General features: G+C 39.5%; 1 pseudogene; it reads right to left on the minus strand.

Moving 5' to 3' along the window:
* The window catches only part of LOC122732322, a 33,191-nt pseudogene extending 25,236 nt beyond the window's left edge, over positions 1-7,955 (minus strand).
* Positions 7,956-17,378: the final 9,423 nt, after the last annotated feature.

The following is a 17,378-nucleotide window of genomic DNA, read 5'->3' on the forward strand; positions in this document are numbered from 1 at the left end:
CCTCCTGAATCCAGGGCCAGTGCTTTATCCCCTGCCCCACCTAGCTGCCCCCCAGGCTCTTTAAAACCTCTAGTGAGGCTGGATTAATGACTCATGGAATGCATGGGTGGTTTATATTCCCTTTTCCTTTCTCCCTTCCCCTGCTTCATCCTTGGAGTTTATTCTATAGTTCAGGGCATGTCATCAAAGTAATGGTATTTACAAATGTATGGTATCTCCCTAGTCCTTGCATTTTATTAGCTGTATGATGAAAGGTAATTTTTAGTTAGTTTAAATATTGTGCTTCTCACTGCCAATCAATAGTTCATCTTCACTTTTATTTTCTTTGCTGCTTTTGTGAATTGTCTCTTACAACTGTACCTGAAGCCTTTACTTGTGATTTATTGGTCCAAATCAAAGAGCTTTGACTCAGTGGTTAATGTCCCCTTCATCTTATTCTTCAAATGCAAAATACCCAAATCTAGCAGCAGGGGAAATTTGGGGGAGGGAGTGCTTTTTAGCAGAAGCTTAGGTCATGCATATTATTACCATCTTTATGGAGAAAATAAGGAGCTTAAAGTCTGATTTTTATTTCCCTGAGTGAAGGAAAAATTGGAGACTAGGCTAGGCTTTTATAAGCAACTCCACAAAGGGGCCCAGGAATTGGGTTTTGTTTCAAATAATGAAGGATTCGGTGTGTTTTACCTGAAAAAATCCATTAGATTGTAAGCTGCTTGAGGACAGGGACTATCTTTTGCCTCTTTTTGTATCTTTAGCACTTAGCACACTACCTGACCCATTATAGGCACTTAATAGATGCTTATTTATTGATTAAAAAGGAACAAATCTTTACAGTTGACTTATGTTCTTTTGCCAACTTCTAGGTTCCCTACTACTACCTTGAACAACAGCATGGTTTCCACAAGTAGGGTAGAGTTCAGGGTCTGAGAGCTGACACAGTGGCTTTTGATCTCTATGTGCAGGACAGTCTTCTATGGCCTGACCAACCCTTTCCATTCCCCCAGGGTGCAGATCACCCTTAGGAGGGGTAGGGTATGGAATCCATCCTTAGTGGTTTCTGGGCACAGATAATCAAGGTACAATTTTGAAAATCTCTTCTGGGTTCTTGAAATATGTTTTCTGGTTTGGCCTCATGAGGTCCTGATTCCTGATGTAGCCACTAACTTTACCCTATGTCTCAGTCTACCCTCAAGGAAGTGTTTTCAGTAGACCCTCAATTTCTGGCATGATCTTCCTTCCCTTCCATGGGCTTCCTTGACCTTCATAAGTCTTCATGGGCTTCTTTGTCCTGTCCTCTGGTGCTGACAAGTTCTGCCACCACCTGTGGTAAAAGGTGCTGCTGAGAATACTGAGACTGAATGACAGGCAGGTATAATGTACAGAAAGGCATTAGGCAAAAGCAAATCCCATGGCAATCCTACACCTTTTTGGGCCATCTTTTCGATCATCTCCCTTTTAAAAAAAAGAAACCTATATTTTATTTTCTTCCATGTAATGTTTTTTTAAAATTCATTGTTTCTTTGTAAGTTTTGCATTCCAAATTCTATCCCTCTCTCCCTCCTCCTCTCCCTGAGACAGTGAGCAATCTGATATAGATTAAACATATGCAATCATGTAAAACATTTCTACATTAGTCATTTTGTGCAAGAAAACTTGGAAGAAAGAAAGGAAGAAAGGATGCAAAGAAGGAAGGAAGGAAGAAAAAGAAAGGAAGGAGGGAAGGAAAGAAGGAAGGAAGAAAAAGAAAGGAAGGAGGGAAGGAAGGAAGGAAGAAAAAAAGCAAAAATATATGCTTTGGTCTGTATTAAGATGACATCAGTTCTTTCTCTGGAGGTGGATAGCATTTTTCATCATGAGCCTTTTGGCATTGTCTCAAATCTTTTTTTTTTTTTTTTTTTTGCTGAGAACACTTAAGTCATTCACCATTGTTTCAAGTTTAGAAGACAGTTTCTTTCCATTTCCCCCTCCCCCCAATCTTGTTTTCCTTATTACTCATTTCCTGACTGCTTCCCATCTGACTGTGCTTTCTTTCGGGGCTGTATCCCAAAGCATCTTAGCCTCCTCCCACAGATCACTGGCCTAGATCTCTGCCCCAGTCTACTTTTGGGTAGTCCAAACTGGCCCCATCTGGATGCTGTGTTCTTTCCTTTTAGCTTGATGAACTGCTGCACAGCTTCCTACATGCAGAATGTCCTGTCTTAGGGACCTCTCTTACTCCACTTATTCTTTAGGGTTCTGACCTGCACTGGCAGTTCAGAAACTTCTTTCCCTGGTATCAGCAGTTCAGAGTTTTGCAGCATTGGTGCTTCTGGGTTGCAGTCTCTGGTAGGCTTTTGTTCCTGAAGGACTATGCCCAAGCTGTCTGTCAAGGCCCAGGTAAATTTCCACAGTCTAGAGCTGGGTTCTTCATGGCATTGAAAAGAAGGAGGGGGTATGAAGGTGTAGTGGTGAACTTTATGAGCCTCTGTTGTGTACTTGGATCTCCTAGTGTGCCAGTGCTATGAGGAGGGTGGGTGGTGGAGATGGGGGCTAGGTGAGCTTAGGATCAGTGAACATCAGTTAGTTCCTGATTTTTTAAAACATTATTTTGTACTCTGGGTGTCCTAGACAATGGAAACAGCCAAATTTGCTTTATTTTTGATGCATAATTCCTGCTTTGGAGAGATTTGAGAGATAGTGGGGATCAGTGAAAATGTCTTCTTGTTATTAGGAGACAATTTCCAAAATTGTGACAAAAAAGGGGAAAAATTATTCTCTGGGGATGATCCTCTTCAAACTTGACCAGGCTGGGCCATACACAACAGACATGCCTTGCGTCTATCACTGGCTCTGTACTCGAAGCCTCATCCCCTTGGTAGGATCTTCCAAAGCTTGCCATCTGCTCATGTCCTGTGTGAGCCCAGGGTCATCTCTGAAGTATGATGAAGCATGATGAAGTATGAGGAATCTGGTAAAAGATCATAGAATTATTATGGTAGTTTGGCCAAGACCCTTGAAGCTTCATAAAGACTTAAGAAGACAGAAGGTCATGTAGTCATGGTTAGCTGGAATGTATTCAGAGAAACATTTCCTAGAGTCATCGGGTTTCTAGACATTATCCATGAAAAGGATGTTGGTGCCCTCAGGGAAAGAGAACAAGGAGCAGCTGCTCCTGGGCTCTATGCTTGTCTTACTCCAGGAGGGGAGTTGGAGCATGCTGCCCTGATGAGTGTAAGCCAGAGAAAGTGGCACTGAGAGTACCAAGAGCAGACCCAAAAGGCTACCTGGTCTGGGAGTGTAATGGAGGCATCAGGGGCAGTTGGAAAACCATCAAGTCCAGGCAGGTGAACAGGACTGGCTAGCAGTTGTCATCAGCGAGCAGACACCAAGACTAGTCCAGAGCTTCAAGCTCCCCTTGCTTCCCCAGAATACCATGGTCAGGAGATCCCTGCCTATGTTGTAATTCTCAATCCATGCCCCCTCCTTTCTCTCAAACTGGCTGGAAGAAGAGACAGGGAGGAAAGGGGGAAAAAATCAATCTGACCACCATGAGATCCCAGTCTGCTTTTAGAGGCATTGTTTATTCTTTTAATGTCAATTTTTGTCTACAGGATATGATTCTGCTAATTAGACAAATGTCATTAACAACAAAGTTCTGGATCCTTTGGGCTTAAGGATTTGTGAATGGGAGGGGCTCATAGAAAATGGGAGATCCAGCTAAGGGCAAGAGAATATTTAGCATTTACTTTTCTGATAACATTCCATAATATACCCAGATCAGATAGGTAGATAGATAATGACCCAGAGAGCAAAAAGAGAAAGCCAGAGCCAGAAGGACCAAAGGCAGAGAGACTGGGCAAAAGAGAGCCACACACACATGCATATGTATGTATGTATATATATAATATATATGTATGTATTCTCTGTGTGTATTCTATATGTGTGTGTGAGGGGGGAGGGGAGTAAGGGAAGGAGGGGAGATAAAAAGGAAAGGGGGAGGGGGAGAGAGAGAGAGAGAGAGAGAGAGAGAGAGAGAGAGAGAGAGAGAGAGAGAGGAATATGGTGGATGGTTATTAGCTTAGAACCTGACTCACAAATGTACACTATTACATTTTATAATTATGGACGTTTGTATACCACCACACAAGCACTTTCACATTCCTTTTAAAATGGCAATTCAAAGGAGGAAGCCCAGAGAAGTGTGTCCTTGGGTCATTTTGACATGAAGCTTTCACCTCATCTGCTCCTTACAATAACTCTGTAGGCACCAGGGAAGTGTTATTATTTTTCCTGTTTTATACATGAGAAAGCTGAGGTTCAAAAGGCTAAGAGACTCATCAAAGGGCACACGACAGCTGGCTGCTGAACTGAGAGGGCAGGCTTCCCCCCTCCCCCCTCAGAGTTCTCCCACTACCCTGCCAGATGCTCATGTTGTAGTTTTTCACTAGCCTTTCTGAAATGTGAGGACTAGCACTGAATACAGAAGCCCAGATGTAGTCTTACCAGGTCACCCTAATTCTGAATATACAATGCTTCTAGTAGGAAGAATAATGTCTGAGAGACAGTCAGATAGTGTCAATAGAGGGCCAGGAGGAGTTCAGATCTTGCCTCAGACACTTCTAGCAGCATGAACCTAGGCAAGTTACTCTTTCTGTGCCTTAATTTCCCCTTGTGCAAAGCGGAAATAATAATAGTATCTGCCTCATAAATGAGAAAAGTGTTTCACAGACTTATAAAAATATTCATTAATATTATTATTTGGGTAGCTAGGGGACACAGTAGGTGGAGCGCTTGAAGACCTGAGTTTGTGACTAGCTTTGTGACTCTAGGAAAGTCAATTCACCCTGCTTGCCTCAGTTTCCTCATCTATAAAATGAGTTGGAGAAGGAAATGGAAAACCATTCCAGTATCTTTGCCAAGGAAACCCCAAATGGGGTCATGAAGAGTAAGACATTACTGAAATGACTGAACAATTATTATTTATTATTGTTATTTATATTATCATTATTAAGATCATATTTGATTTATTGGCTGATATTATTGACTTATATTGATTGAGCTTGTAGTCCACTAAAACCCTCAGCTCTTTTGCATGTGAATTTTTTGTCTACCCAAACCTTGTCCATCCTATAGACTCTCCTCATGGTTCAGCTTTTTACTTTGTGGACTTCAACACCATATACCTCCACCCCCTTGCAAGTACCTCCCTCTCTCTGTCTCTCCATCCCAGTTTTTCAGTTCCCTTTTTTGATGTTGTTTTCCCCCATTAAAATGTAAGCTCCCTAGAAAAGAATTGGAAAATGAAGAGATGCCTGTCAAGTGGGGAATGACTGAACAAGTTGTGGTATATAAATGTAATGGAATACTATTGTTCTATAAGAAATGATAAGCAGGATGATTTCAGAAAAACCTGGAAAGACTCACAATTGATGGTGAGTGAAGTGAGCAGAACTCAGGAGAACATTGTACACAGTAACAGCAACATTGTGTGATGGTCAACTATGATAGAATTAGCTTTTCTCAGCAATATAATGATCCAAGACAATTCCAAAAGACTCATGATGGAAAATGCTCTCCATATACAGAAAAAGAACTATGGAGTCTGAATGAAGATTGAAGCATACTATTTTCACTTTTGTTGTTGTTGGTTTTATTTGTTTGTTTCTTCTTTCTTGTGGTTTCCCCCTTTTGTTCTGATTTTTCTTTCACATCACGACTAATATGGAAATATGTTTAACATGATTGTAATGTATAACCTATACCATATTGCATATTGGCTTTGGGAAGGGGGAGGGAGAAAAACCTGGAACTCAAAATCTTACAAAAATGAATGTTGAAAACTATTTTTACATGTAACTGGAAAAAAAACTATTAAAAAAAGAATGCAAGCTCCTTGAGGACAGAGATCATCTTTCTTTTTGCTTTTATCTGTATCCCTAGTGCCCAGCACAATATTTGGTAAGTAGTAAGTGTTTGGCCAATTCTTGGTGCCTGTCTGTGAGTTGGCTTGTTGAACCCAAGTATAGGACATTCTATTTGCCTCTATTATATGTCATTGCATTCCAGCCTGCCAAAATTCCTTTTGGACCCAGATTGTGCTATTTCAGCATGTTTCTGTGGCTTTGCGTAATGGTTTCTTGCCTCTTTCAATTCATTGCTAGAGTCATTATATATGTATGTATGTATGTATGTTTAAATTAGATATTTATATTTGTCTATATCCATCATCCATCTATCTATCTATCTATCTATCTATCTATCTATCTATCTATCTATCTATCTATCTATCTATCTATCTATTATCTATCTACCTACCTACCTACCTACCTACCTACCTACCTACCTACCTACCTACCTATCACCCATCTCTCTTTCTCAGTTGAGTGGCCCTCTAGTGGGTAGATTATAGAACATTATGAGAAAAATACATGTCAAATGCTTTCTTTTCCTTGAACCATATCCCTCACTTCCAAAGGGTCCCTTTCTGGCACCTCCTATGTGCTAGGTACTGTGCCAAGCACTAAAGATACAAAGAAGGGCAAAAACTTCATCTCTGCCCTCCAGGAACACCTGGTCTAATGGAGGAGACAACATTCAGCCACCCACAGATAGACAAGAGATGTGCAGTGCAAATGAGAGGTGGTCTCACAGGGAAGGAACTAGCATTTAAGGGGGTAGGGAAAAGACTTTTCCAGAAGCTGGGACCTGGCATCAGATGTCAGATCCATTTGTTCTAAGCTTTGGAGGGAGGTTGCGGGGGAGGGGTCTTCACTTCCTAAGTTTGTGCATTGATTACTCAAAAGGCCAGTTCTTGCATTTTAATTACTTTGGGAAAGTGAGTAGACAGGGAGAGTTGTGACAATTGCCTCTTTGGATGGAAGACCACGCTTCCACCCATCCTTTTTTCCCTTCATTTTGAGCCTGTGGTTGAAGAACAGCCAATAGGTGGTCATGTCCTTTCTTTTCAGATTATATGTCTATCAAGGTAACATTTGGTAGCTAAATATGCTGGTAGGCACTTCTGGAAACTGTTGTAAAGAATGCTACCACCTTGAGATTACAGGGCACAGCAATTTCAGTAGCTAGAATAAGTGGCTAGAGCAGGAGTTTCATCTTCCTTAGCACGAAATCAATGAATCCTGTTAGGGAAACGTGCCATTCCCCAAATTTGAGACAACACCATTGTCAGCTTTCCTTTTTATAGGGTCAGCAAACTCAGAGCAGGTACTCATAAAACCAGCCCAAATAAATTATTCAGGAAATGGGCCATAAAATGCCATAGTTTAATCAGTACAAAAGATCTGTCTCGGAGCTGAATTACTGAGCCAAGCATCCAACCCTGATCCTCATGTAGGGGACTGGAGGACATGGAGCTGAGGGTCCCTTACCCATCTCAAACCCAACATGACCAAATGAGGGTTCATTATCTTGCCTCCCAAACCCATCCCCATCCAGACTCCCTGACTTCTGTCAAAGTCACCATCATCCTTTCAGTCACCCACGTTTGCAGTCTCTGTGCCATCCTTGCCTCCTTACTCCCCTTCACCTTATTCACGTCCACTTCTTCCTACTAACAGAACCATTACCCTTGTTCAGGCTTTAATCGCCTTTCACCTTGATGACTATAGAGACCATTAGTTTCCCTGCCTCCAATTTCTCCTGCATTCAATGCAACCTTCATTCAGCCACCACAGGAATTTGACTAAAGTGCAAGTGTGACCATGTCAGCCCTCTCATTAGCAGACACCAGTGACTTTCCATTCTATCCAGGACCAAATATAACTTCCTCTGGTTGGCATTGAAAAGTCTTCACAGCATATCCCCATCCTACCCTTCCAGCTTCTTCCACATCACCTCTCTCTACACACTTTATGGTCTAATAAAATCGGCCCTATTACTTTTCTGCCAACACAATACTCCATGTCTTTGTACTGGATGTCCCCCGTGCTGTCAATGCACACCTGCTTCACCTTCATCTCCCAGCCTATCTAGTTTCTTTCAACACAGTTTGAACAACTCCTTCAGAATGTCTTTCCTGTTCCCTCCCCAGTTGTCTCTCTATATGTATATGTGTGTATATAACTATATACTTATACAATATATGCACACACATACATGTGAATATACATGAGTGTATATATGTTACATATGTATATAGCTACACACAAACGCATATCTACATGTACATTATATACACGATATGTAGCAATATGGGTAATTTATATAGACACCTATATGTATGTGTGTTTACATATACTATGTGGATATAGATGTATATCTACATGAAGAAACACATGTACCAATGTGTATACATTGAAAGGCAATCATTTGAGGAATGCAATACTACTTCCTCACAGTCTGATGGGGTGTGGGTGTGTGTGTGTGTGTGTGTGTGTGTGTGTGTGTGTGTGTGTGGACAATGAATTAGCTTGCTTATATTTCTTCACTACTTTCAGGAGTTATAACTCCATCCATCAGGGTACAACTTTTGTGAATTTTGCTTATGATACCTTCATGCACAGATGAGTTCATCGGTTTCTGTAGCTGGTCAAGTTTATCCCCAGGTGCACACTCCTTGGATGATGAGCCTTTTCATACTTCTTCATTCTGTTCCTTACATGATAACTGATATGTCCACCACCCAGCCTCCACCCAAATTCTGTTCAAATTGGTAGGATCTTGCCAGAGCTCATGCTCTTCTAGCTTTAAAGAGTGCATGTCCCCTGACTTCATGGGTGTATTAGAAAAGAACTTTAGTAGAGATCTTGTTTTGAATTTTTTAAAAAGGAAAGATTTCATCAAGTTTTCATGTTTCACTTCTTTCCTATGTAAAATGAGGTGGTTAGATAAAGTGGTCTCCAGCTCTAAGCTGTTGTAATATTGAGATCAGCATTAAAGATGTCAGTGTAGAACTAAAAAAATAAATCTGGATGAAAGTTTCTGGGCTTCATGGAAATTTATGCTTTATTTGAATTACAATGTACAGGATAGCAGGGGCATCCATGAGCTTAGTTTGTGGTTCTCTATGGGTGTTAAAGACCAAAGAATTCATCATGGGGGGCAGCTAGGTGGTGCAGTGGATAAAGCACTGGCCCTGGATTCAGGAGGACCTGAGTTCAAATCCACCTCAGACACTTGACACTTAATAGCTGTGTGACCCTGGACAAGTCACTTAAACGTCATTGGCCCACAAAAAGAAAATACTAAAACAAACCAAAAAAGGAACATCATAGGTTCCAATTTCTTAAAAAAAAAAAAAAAAAAAGAAAAGCATTCTTCATCTACTGGACAGAGTGATGAGAGGCTCACATGTAGCTGGGCCTAACCAGGAAGATGAGATAACATTTGCTGCTGTGAAGGCACATTTTTTTTTTGGGGGGGGGGGAGGTGAGGCAATTGGCGTTAAGTGACTTGCTCAGGGTCACACAGCTAGTAAGTGTCAAGTATCTGAGGCCAGATTTGAACTCGGATCCTCCTGAATCCAGGGCCGGTGCTCTGTCCACTGCGCCACCTAGCTACCCCAGCACTTTTTATATATAGGAGAAATCTCATATGATTTAGGCAAAGGAAGTAGGGACACTGTCAGCAGCCAGAAAAACTGAAGGACTGAGAAGAAAAAAAGGGTATGCACAATCAGAGCTCCTCCATCCCCATCTCCCACCATGTGGATAGAGCAGTCATTGCAATTCCATGCAATGAGGGTTGCAATATAGAAGCATAAGGAAGTAGTCTCAGTTACTTTTTCAGGGATATAGGCTTGGAATCTGGAAGTTATTGTTTTTTGTGCCTTCATTCTCAAAGAGGAACATGACATCAGAGTGATATCATGACTTGCAGTGAATCGGATTTAAGTGAAGAAGGACTGTGCAACCTCCCTCTCTCCTACAGAGCAATTTGGGTCAAGTGGCAAAATATATATCAGGACAACTGGAGATGGCCCTGTATGTTTAAGGCAATTGGGGTTAAGTGACTAGTCCAGGGTCACACAGCTAGAAAGTATCTGAGATGAGATTTGAACTCAGGTTCAGGGCCAGTGCTCTATTCGTTGAGCCAACTAACTGCAGATCTGGAAGTATGAAAAGGTGGTGGTGAGAGTGTGAGCTGGGAGTAGATTTACATGAGATGAAAGAGTAGAGGGTCAGAATGATATGTTTGTGATAGTAGAGATTGGGATTGGAATATTTTAAATGAAACAATCTGTAGGTATCTAGAGTTGATTTAAATGATAATTTAACAAGGTTTTAGAGAAAACCAAACTTGATAATGATAGCCTTGAATACTAATGGCTTTAATTAGCCTAATAGAGGAGTTAATTTATCAATTAATAAACATTGATCAAACACCTATATGCCAGGCAATGTGCTAAGTTAATGAATGTGTGAGAAAACAGAACTCAATAATGTCCTACATACCAAAAAAAAAAAAAACCCTCTCTACTCTCTAAATATTAAAACACAAAAAGAGAGAAAAGTTAGGTGATAAAATAAAATATATTATGCTTTGGTTGAATCCAAAAGTTGTTGATAAGTAGTATAGTTCAGTGGAAAGACCCTGGACTTAGAATCACAGAATCTAGAGCCAAATCCCAGCTTTGCCACTTTCTATTTGTGCTTCCTTGGGCAAATCATTTAACCTCTCTGGGCTTTAGTTAACTCAGCTATAAAAAAGAGGGTACACAAGATTACCTTAAAAGTTCCTTTCAAGTCTAAATCTATGGTACTATGACAGTGATTTTACATAAATCAATATTAAAATAGATGTTGTCAAGAAAGATAAAAGGAAGCTATACTGTTCTTAAGGGTACCATACATAATGAAATCATACACACAAATACAGACACACACACACACCTACACCATATATATGTATATATGCACAAAGTTGTTTGAGCTCAGGAGTGGGTTTTTTTTTTTTTGTCTTTGTATTCACAGTAGCTGGCAGCTAGGAGGCACAGTGGATAGAGAGCTGGACTTGGAGTCAGAATGACCTGAGTTCAAATCCAGTCTCAGTCGCTAGTTGTGTCAATCTGGGCAAGTCACTTAATTCTGTTTGCCTCAGTTTCCTCATCTGTAAAATGAACTAGAGGAAATGGCAAACCACTTAAGTTTCTTTGCCATGAAGACCCCACCCCCAAAGAGGTCATGATGAGTCAGACATGACTGAAAACAACTGACCGACAAATCCACAGTACCTGAAATACTTCCTAGCACATAGCAGGCACTTAATGAATGCTTATTGATTGATTGATTAAATATCACACAGAATGTTTATAAAATTTATCAGTATTCCAAGATTTAAAGACTGCATTAAGAAATGCTGAAAGGAAGAAATAAATGCATTCTTTACAGATGATATCCCAATGAAAAATTTAATCAATAAAAGAAATATGAATAAACAAAGCAGTCCCAGACATACTAAAGAATGAGGTGCTAAACAATGAATATTATGAGGGTAGAGCCAAGATGGCAGAGTAGAGGCAACAACCCAACTGAACTTTCCCAACATTTTCTTCCAAACAACTTCAAAATAACATGACAAATACAATTCTGGAGTGGCAGAGCCAATAAAAAGTCGAGGTGACACTTTTCTTCCAGTCCAAGACAACTTAGGAGGCAGGCAAAAAAGGTCTGTGACACCAGAGTGGGGATGAGCCTAGAACACATCCTCTGTTGGAGACAGTACCAGCAGTGGGCCTTGGAAGCTGCAATAGTGGCAGCAGCATGTAGACCTTGCAGTCCAAAGACAGTAAGGGGGTCAGGCAACCAGTCAGAAAGAGATTATAGGGGACCCTGATCTGACACTGGCTACAGGACTTTATGGTGTTTGGTAATTATCTTTCCCATACACAATTCTGGATCACAGTTCTAGGCTGGAGAGGAGTGTTTGTGGTTGGCCATAAGGGAGGGCCCTGGTCACAATTGCAGGGCAGACAGGAGAGCTAGCTAGTTAGGAGTCAATGATGACATGTAGGTTGTAAGCCTAGATGACTGGGAGTATGGTGGTACCCTCCAAAGTAATAGGGAAGTTAGGAAGAGGGAAAAGTTTGCAGCAGAGATGGGAAGGGGAAAGATAATGTTTGGTTTTGGTCATGTTGACTTTAAGAAGAAGAATGAATGATAAGAATGAATTCAGAAAAGAATTAATTAATGGAGCTTTCCTTCTCATTAGAGCTGATTCATTAGGTGTGTATTTTAAAGCTTTGTTTCAGTAAAATTAATATGTGGGTTGACTTAAGTTTGGTTCTTATCAAATGAGGGTTCTAGTTTCCAGTTTCCAATTCTTGGTCCCTACCCTTTGCCTAGATATCCTAGAGGCCTTATTTGTAGGAATATAATAGATCTGTGTCCTTGAATCCAATAATAATAAAACACCTTGATAGATATCCTCAGTCACCCTCACCATCCTTGTGAAGATCTGTTCTCCTTTTTGACGATACTTAATTTTCTCTTTGACATCCACAATTAGAACAGTTTCTACTGGGGCCAGTGTTGGCCCTTATAAATCTTACCTGGCACCCCTGACATAAGCAATATTCACTGAGGAGAGAGCATGCTCTTATAGGCTTGGAATAGCTCGCAAATGGGATGACTGCAATGTGACGGTGGCAGTGGGCCAGAAGGCCACTTTGTGTCATCTCAGGATTGATATGTAAGAGGGCAAGCCCAAATGAGAAGAACTTTGCCAGCATACCTTTCTCTCCTTCCTGTCATATCCCTAGCATAGCCATATCACTGTATGGTGGCTGCCTGACTACTCATGGGAGTCAGCCACCATATCTACCATACAAGACATCCTTGCTAGCCATTTTGTAGGTGAGCACCACCTAGGAGAAACAGAAAGAAAAATACACTTGTAAACCAGGTTCTTAAAAGAGCTATGAAGGACAACATCTAAATATAATCCAAATAAGTAGAAAATCAGTAAAGCAGAATAGTGAATATCCATGTGTAAGGGTGAGGTTGAAACCATTGTACCACATTTTAACCTGATTTCTTAATAAGATAAGAACTTGTATCAATTAATCAAACAAACAAGTAGGCAAGCAATCAATTAAGAGGCCTTAGACCAAATGCAAAAGAGTCTTGGAAGGCCTTTTGATGATGCCAAATAAGGTCTGTTTCAATTGCCTGTGGGACTTCATTTTACCCTCTGAGTATCATGTACCTACAAGCAGTGAGTTGTCTAGAATGAGAAGCTTTTCCAGAAAATGAAGCCTTCAGCTTTCCAGTACATTGAGGTATTGTAGGTGGGGGTGTGTGTATGTGTAAGAATTTAGCTTTCAGAGGCAGCTAGGTGACACAGTGGATAAAGCAGCAGCCCTGGATTCAGGAGGACCTGAGTTCAAATCCAGCCTCAGACACTTGACACTTACTACCTGTGTGACCCTGGGAAAGCCACTTAACCCTTATTGCCCTGCAAAAGAAGAAGAAGAAGAAGAAGAAGAAGAAGAAGAAGAAGAAGAAGAAGAAGAATTTAGCTTTCACCAGGTTTCCTACCTCCTGTTTTTGTCTGAAAGAGGACCTCCCACTTTCAAAGGGTCCAAGAGTTATTGGATTTTCTACCTTTTCATTAATGTTATAAATGGTGTTCCTAGATTAGCTTAGGGCCTGTTTACATTATTGGGAGTCAAGGACACACTGAATTTATAGCTGAGCTCAGGAAAGAAAAAAAATCACGCCCAAGGGGAACTCTTTGAGAAGCTCACAACTAGGAGAAGAGCACATGCAGTAACCAGGAGTTGTGTTCCTCCTTAGTCACATGCATTCTTCAATCTTGGGCCCACTTTCCCATGGACTCTATATGTACTTGAGGGAGTCACACACCTTTGGTAGGAGATATTTTTCATCAACTAATATACTGTACCTCCTTTCTACTTTTCCAGCCTTCATGAACATTTCTTGTCTCTACAGACTCTTGTCCAGCTATATTGATTTTCGTGCTGTTTGCCACATAAAACAATCCATCTTCCATCTTCATGCTTTTGAATTGCTCCTCTCTCATGCCTAGACTCTATTTCCTCTCCATTTCTGCCCCTTAGAATTCCTGATTCCTCTCAGGCCTAATCTCAAATGCCATCCTTTACATGAAGCCTTCCTTGATCATCCAGGCTTCTAATGCCCCCCTTCTCCAAACTTCCTTGCATTCATTTTGAATATAGTCTGTATATACTTATTGATGTGAATATTGTCTTCTATATTTGAATGTGGATTTTTTCAGAGCAGGGACTGTTTAGTTTTTTTTTTTTTTTTGTCTTTTATATTCAGCACTCAGCACACTCCCTGACACATAGTAAGTGTCAGTCAATAAATACTTGTTGATTGATTGGTTACTACCTGCTGGAGAGAAACTGGAACAGGGATAAATAAATTATGTTATTCTGATGGTCAAGCTGAGCAGTGCTCACGATCCAGTTGCAGGCACTGGAAATGAGAGACACTTATGATTAGAAAGTGAGCCAAGGGGGATAGCAAGGATTCTCAGGAATAGGTTCTAGCCAACAGCCATCAATGCTGATTCAGCACCACTTTCAGCATCTCCCTGAGTACCATGGAGAGGAAACAAGAGGGCTCAGGACTCATACTGGAGCAGCAATTCTCAGGACCTTAATTCCTGGTAGCATGGTAAGCTCTACCAATATATCACCAAGAATATTTGGAGACTTTTCAGATCATTTTTCTAAATCCTAGGTGGTTCAAATGTTTTCAGTGGAGATGATCTTATTCCCTGAGGGCCTAGATGAAAAAATAATGACATAGTTGGCTTTACACTCTGAGGTTAGAAGAGTATAGACAAAATTAGGACCCTAGTTTTGGGGCTTTAACACTATTTCAAGGTGAAATAGTTTTTGTCAAGCCCAGAAGTTATATATACATATAAAATAATAAAAGTATTTTATTATTTTCCACTTACATGTATAGATAGTTTTCAAAATTTGTTTTCATAAGATTTTTTAGTTCCAAATTTTTCTCCCTCCCCCTTCTCCAAGAAAGAAAGCAATCTGATATAGGTTATATATGTACATTCACATTAAACATATTTCTGCATTAGTCATATTGTGAAAGAATCAGAACACAAGGGAAAAACCTCAAAAAAGAAAAAAAAACAGCCCCCAAAGTAGAAACAGTATGGTTCAATCTGAATTCTGAATCCATGGTTCTTTTTTCTGAATGTGGAGAACATTTTCTATCATGAGTTCTTTGGATCTGTCTTGGATCATTGGACTACTGAGAAGAGCCAAGTCTATCCTGTGATCATCACACAATGTTGTTATTACTGTGTACAATGTTCTCCTGGTTCTGCTCACATCACTCAGTGTCAGTCCACTTAAGTCTTTCCAGGTTTTTCTGAAATCTGCCTGCTCATCACCAGAAATTATATTTCAATAAATTATCAAGGAAAACTGCCCTGAAATCTTAGATCCAGAGGATAAAATAAAAATGGAAAGAATAACTTCTTGGAAAAGATCCCCAAATGAAAACTCGTAGGAATATTATAATCAGATTCCAGAGGTCTTGGGTCAAGGACAAAAAATTGCAGTCAGAAATATAACACATTTATATATTGTGAAGCTACAGTCAGAATCATACAGGATTCAGTAGCTTCTTTGTTAAAGAAGCAGCTTGCAATACTATTCTGGAAGACAAAGGAGCTACAATTATAACCAAGAATAACCTGTCCAGCAAAACTGGGTATAATCCTTTATGATAAAATGTCAATTTTTAACAAAATAGAGACCTTTCAAGAATTCCTGCTGAAAAGTCCAGAGCTAAATAGAAAATCTGACATTCAAAAACAAGACTCAAGAGAAGTATTTAAAGGTAAATAGGAAAGAGAAATCATAAAGGACACAATAAGATTAAACTGTTTACATTCCTATATGGGAAGATGATACATCTAACTTTGAAGAATTTTGTCATTATTAGGGAAGTTAAAAGGTGTCTACTTGACAGAGGGTATGAGTGTCAGTTAATTATGTTGGGATTATTTTTTTTTAAATGAAGGGATGAGGAGGGACATACTGACAGAAAGTGGAAGGAAGAGGAAGAATGGTAAAAATTATTTTACATAAAAGAGAAGCGCAAGATTACAGTGGAAGTGAAAATGAAGGGGGATGGTGGGCCATGCTTGAACTTTACTCTCATCAAAATTCTTTCAAAGAAGGAAGAATAGATACACACATTCAGCTGGGCATAGAAACCTATCTTACTCAACAGGTTAATAGGAATGAAAGGGATAAGAGATATGAGGAAGGGATGAATAGAAGAATATAGGTTGGAGGGAAATACATAGTAATCATAACTGTGAATATGAATGGGATAAATTTATCCATAAAATGGAAAAGAAAAACATTAGATTAGAAACCAGAATCCCACAATATTTTGTTTCCAAGAGTTGCACTTGAATCAGAAAGACACATGCACAGAGTTGAAAGAATGGACTAGAGCAGAATCTTTAATGGTTCAGATTAAGTTAAAAATACAGGGGTAGGAATTGTGATCTTAGTCAAAGCAAAAGCAAAATTGACCTAATAAAAGAGATGATTGGAAAAATGACATTTTACTAAAAAGATACCATAACCAATGAAGTAATATATAAAAATTTACCAGTTTCTCTTATAAAGGCCTCATTTCTCAAATATATAGGGAACTGAGAAAAATTTATAAAAATAAGAGCCATTCTCCAATTCATAACTGGTCAAAGGAGATGAACAATTTTTAGAAGAGAAAATAAAAGCTACCTATAGTCATATACAAAAAATGATCTAAATCACTATTGACTGGGGAAATTAAAATTAAAACAATTATGACATACCACCTTATACCTATCATAATGGCTAACATCACAGAAAAGTAAAATGACAAATGCTGTAGGGAATGTTGAAAAATAGAGACACTAAAACACTGTTGATGGAGTTGTGCACTGGTTCAGCCATCCTGGAGAAAGATTTGAAACTATGCTCAAAGGACTATCAAACTGTGCATACCATTTGAGTCATAAATGTTACTAGGGCTATATTTCAAAGAGCTAAAAGAAAAGGGGAAAGGATGTGTAAGTACAGAAATATTTATAGGAGTTCTTTTTGTGGTAGCAAAGAATTGGAAATTGAGAGGATGCCTATCAATTGAGGAATGGCTGAATAAGTTGTGGTATGTGAACTGATACAAAATAAAGTGAGCAGAATCAGGAGATCACTGTAACAACAATATTGTAATGATTACTGTGAAAGACTTAGCTATTCTGATAAATACAATGATCACAGACAATTTCTAAGGACTTATGATAAAAAATGCTGTACACATTCAGAGAGAGAACTGATGAAACTGAGTGCAAATTGAAATATATTTTTTTCAGTTTATTTTTCTTGCTTTTTTGGTAATCTGGCTAATTTGGAAATGTTT

Source organism: Dromiciops gliroides, chromosome 6 (genome assembly GCF_019393635.1).
Source record: "Dromiciops gliroides isolate mDroGli1 chromosome 6, mDroGli1.pri, whole genome shotgun sequence".
Taxonomy (NCBI): Eukaryota; Metazoa; Chordata; class Mammalia; order Microbiotheria; family Microbiotheriidae; genus Dromiciops; species Dromiciops gliroides.